Below are 5000 nucleotides of genomic sequence, written 5' to 3' on the forward strand. Positions count from 1 at the left end.
ATTTTTTACTGGGTTGCCGTAGGCATCCCAGTCGGAAAATGGGTAGATTATCTTTTTACTGGGTTGCCTTATAAGGCAAACCCAGTCGAGGTCTTCGTTTAGTTTGTTTGTTTTCTTTTTTTTCTTTTTTTTATTTTTTTTCTTTTTTTTTTTTTTTTTTTCCGTGTCGGTAAAAGTCTTGCCTGTCACTCCCCTGGTAAGTGGTGTCTTTTTGCGTAGAGCCTTCTGCGCGTTTTTTCTTAGGATCGAGAGGGTAGTGGAACTACGTAGATTTCTCTGGTGGACACAGTAGAATCATTAACTTAGCCTGCAATGGCGTCGAAAGTCATGCAACGCGAATGGCGTTTTAGTGGATCCTTAAACAAAATATACCCTTATGGAGCTCAATAATGGAAAGTCAGTTGGATAAACTAGGCATGAATCTCAAAAGCGACGAGTACTGGACTTCGACAACAATCTATCGCCCGTCGAGACGAAATCAAAGTGAGCATTATTTACCTGAAGTACATGGTAATTTGACACAATTGAGTTTCTTGTCTTCACGAACGCAATGAAATAGGAAGAGGTTTTCGCCTCTAAGAGCAAATATGTTGTTTGTTTCAATAAAACTTTCGCTGGAAAAGGATTCTGTGGTATTTTCTGCCTTTGTGAATTATAATATCATGTTGTGTATTGAATTTTCGAGCTTAAGGTTGAAATGTGATATGGGAGAAGTTTTTTAGTATTGCTCTGTAAGCAGGAAGGGTTCACAGGCCTGTTGAAAGCGTGCTTGAGTTTCAACAAAATGAGCCCCAAAATCAGTGAAAACTTGTGACGCAGATGAATAATAAAGTAGCTGCTATTTCCAGAATGATGGAATTACCTGTTGATAATAACGTCGTACGCGTGTTGGAGAGTAAATTTTGACTTTGCATAAACAAGAGTTGGGCGATTGTGATCTTTGTTTTGAGTTCGCTCATTTCATTGTCAAACTTTATAACACTTGACAGAAAAAGAAACTTACAAAAACCCGGTATCTTGCCATCATTTGACACAGATGCTTCACTATTTGGCGAGTAAACATGCCGCGGTAACTTAATCACGGCACCCGCTGAATTCCGGCCATGTCACTTTCGATTTTGCAATTTACTTGAACGTAGCAAAAATCTCCCTAAATGTTTGTCGCTGATCGTAACTTTTTATATTCTATATTCACGGTTCAAAATTAATGTTGTTTTCATGTCGTAAATATTTTATTCTCGATCGACCGTCCGGGAAACTTCCTTCTGCTCTTTCTGGAAACTGTGTATCAATAGTTATTTGCTTTTTCATCAATATTTGTTTTGCATAAAGCAAGCTAACAAGATCTGTACCTTGCTGAGTTCGCATTTGTTAGAGTTAATAGTATTTTCGGTCCGATGCTTCTGTTTTTGAGGGGAATGTTGTCTTGGTCTCCCATCCAAACACTAACCCCGCCCGGCAGGGCTTAACTTCAGTGAAATTTAGTATTAAGCTGTCAGATGCTCAGAGGGCACACTTGTGGTAAACAGAAGTTGTGAGGGAACTTGAAAATTATCAACATGTCAGCCCAGAAGCCAATGTTTCTCGCTTCTCCTTTATTTGTTGTTCTTCAGAGACTGGAATGCTGTATTTCAATACCACACACAATTCAGTGCCTTCTGATTTTCTGTAGCACGTACCACAGGCAACCCAGTGTATGCTTCACAGAAGCATCTCGTTTTTTTTATTTTCCGTGTCGGTAAAAGTCTTGCCCGTCAGTCCCCTGCTAAGTGGTGTCTTTCTGCATAGAGCCCTCTGCCCGTATTTTCTTAGGATAGAGAGGGTAGTGGAAATACGTAGACTTCTCTGGTGGACACAGTAGAATGATAAACTTAACCTGCAATGGCGTCGAAAGTCATGTAACGCAAATGGCGTTTTAGTGGATCTTAAACAAAATATACCCTTATGGAGCTCAATAATGGAAAGTCAGTTGGATAAACTAGGCGGGCGGTGAAAACAAATACCTGGAATCGTAAAAGCGACGAGTAATGGACTTCGACAACAATCTATCGCCCGTCGAGCAGAAATCAAAGTGAGCTGTATTTACCTGAAGTACATGGTAATTTGACACGATTGAGTTTCTTGTCTTCACGCACGCAATGAAATAGGAAGAGGTTTTCGCCTCTAAGAGCAGATATGTTGTTTGTTTCAATAAATTTTTCGCTGGAAAAGGATTCTGTGGTATTTTCTGCCTTTGTGAATTATAATATCATGTTGTGTATTGAATTTTCGAGCTTAAGGTTGAAATGTGATATGGGAGAAGTTTTTTAGTATTGCTCTGTAAGCAGGAAGGGTTCACAGGCCTGTTGGAAGCGTGCTTGAGTTTCAACAAAATGAGCCCCAAAATCAAGGAAAAATTGTGACGCAGATGAATCATAAAGTAGCTGCTATTTCCAAAATGATGGAATTACCTGGTGATAAATAACGTCGTACGCGTCTTGGAGAGTAAATTTTGACTTTGCATAAACAAGAGTTGGGCGATTGTGATCTTTGTTTTGACTTCGCTCATTTCAGTGTCAAACTTTATAACACTTGACAGAAAAAGAAACTTACAAACCCGGTATCTTGCCATCATTTGACACAGATACTTCACTGTTTGGCGAGTAAACATGCCGCGGTAACTTAATCACGGCCGCCCGCTGAATTCCGGCATGTCACTTTCGATTTTGCGATTTATTTGAACGTAGCAAAAATCTCCCAAAATGTTTGTCGCTGATCGTAACTTTTTATATTCTATATTCATGGTTCAAAATTAATATTGTTTTCATGTCGTAAATATTTTACTCTCGATCGACCGTTCCGGAAACTTCCTTCTGCTCTTTCTAAAACTGTGTATCAATAGATATTTGCTTTTGCATCAATGTTTGTTTTACATAAAGCAAGCTAACAAAATCTGTACTTTGCTGAGTTCGCATTTGTTAGTAAGCGTAAATAGTATTTTCGGTCAGATCCTTGTGTTTTAGTAGGGGTTTACTGTTTTTGGTCTCCCATCCTAAAACTAACCCCGCCCGAAAGGGCTTAACTTCCGGTGAATTTTAGTATTAAAAGCATTCAGATGATCAGAGGGCACACTTGTGGTGAAAAGAAGTTGTGAGGGAACTTGAAAATTATCAACATGTCAGCCCAGAAGCCAATGTTTCTCGCTTCTCTTTTATTTGTTATTCTTCGGAGACTGGAATGCTGTATTTCAATACCACACAATTCAGTGCCTTCTGATTTTCTGTAACACGTACCACAGGCAACCCAGTGTATGCTTCACGGAAGCATCTCGTTTTAGTATTTTTTTCCGTGTCGATAAAAGTCTTGCCTGTCACTCCCGTGCTAAGTGGTGTCTTTGTGCATAGAGTCTTCTGTGCGTATTTTGTTAGGTTTGAGGGGGCTGGGGTAATGCGTAGCTTTCTCTGCACAATTAACCTGTAATGGCGTCGGAAGTCATTGTAACGCGAATGGCGTTTTAGTACATCTTTAAAGAAAATATACCCATATGGAGCTCAAGAATGGAACGTCAAGACAGGCGGTGAAACATAAAGATCTGGAATCTTAAAAGCGATGAGTAATGGACTTCGACAGCGTGAATCTTTCGCCCGTCGAGCCGAAATCAAAATATGCTGTACTTCTAGTATTTAGCCAAGCCTAAGGTGGTGTTACGTACAACACTGAAACCAAATGGAAATTTCTCTGGTAACTTACGGGTTCAACAAAGACAGAGAAGGAATCGAACACCACAAGTAGATCTGTGATCTCTGTTTTGTGTCTCACAGTGTTTACTGAAGTCGCATCTATTTAAAGTTTGCCTGTTTGTCCGGCAAGTAACATTCATTTTGTACTCAACTCTACAAAGGTTAAAAAAAATTGTAAATGTGACAGGGAAAAATTACTTGAATGAAAGCTTGTTGTCTCTTTTGTGCTTTATTATTTACGGTCAAGGTTCTTTCGAAAAGGGTTGAATGTGAACTGTCAGAAATTTATTTAATTGCATATGCTCTGTGATTGTGTGTTTCGCTTGCACACGCACGCAACTGAAATAGGAAGGGTTTCTTGCCTCTTATAGCAAATATGTTGCTTGTTTCAACAAATGTTTCGGTGGAAAATATTTCTGTGAAATTTCCAGCTTTTATAAATTTATCATGTTGTGTAATTTTCGAGCTTAGCAAATTTGCATACATGTGTGGAAATGTGATACGGGGAGAATTTTTGTGGTAACGCATAAGTCACGAAAATAAACAGGTCTGTTGGAAGCGTGCTTGAGTTTCAACAAAATGACCCCCAAAATCGGCAAAAGATTGTGACGCTGATGAATAATGAAGTAGCTGCTATTACCAAAACGATGGTATATTTCTTACTAACCCCGCCGAACAGGATTAACTTCAGCTTTCAACTTCAGCTTTCAACTTTTGTTTGCAAAGCTGTCAGATGCTGTCAGTGCACGCTTACACTTGTGGTGGAAAGAAGTTGCATGATCAACATGTCAGCCCAGAAGCCAATGTTTCTCGATTCCCTTTTATTTTCTTCAATCTTTCTGGGCTCAGTACTTTGTTAGTAACCACATGTCTTCTCAGACTATTTACCCAAGACTTCTACCATGGCACTACAATGATAGACAATACCAAAACAATATCGTGCACTGTTAGAGCTACATATTACGCAAGGACAACTTGAATCTCCTGGAAGACAACACACAGCTTACTTGACATTATGGAATAAATCGCTGTGTTACTTCACTACCACACGTAAGCAATGCGTGTCAATTTTTTTTAAAGAGGACAGGAATTTCTTCTTTCTGACAAATGATTAATTAATAGGCCGGTAGCCAGGTTTTTAACCTCAGAAAAGGATCTGTTTCGTCGTACGAACGTGTGAGGACCTGTGAGCCAAAGGGCCTCTGCTGGTATGGCTTCTGGTATGACTTCTGGTATGACTTCTGGGTGACCCTCCCCCCCCCCCCCCCCCAACTGGAAAAA

General features: G+C 39.6%; 1 protein-coding gene across 1 annotated transcript in view; it reads right to left on the minus strand.

Moving 5' to 3' along the window:
* LOC137971132 (uncharacterized) overlaps window positions 1–5000 on the minus strand; it is a 10926-nt gene that overhangs the window by 1213 nt on the left and 4713 nt on the right. The window lies entirely within an intron of this gene.

This window comes from Montipora foliosa, chromosome 9 (assembly GCF_036669935.1).
Source record: "Montipora foliosa isolate CH-2021 chromosome 9, ASM3666993v2, whole genome shotgun sequence".
NCBI classification, from domain to species: Eukaryota; Metazoa; Cnidaria; class Anthozoa; order Scleractinia; family Acroporidae; genus Montipora; species Montipora foliosa.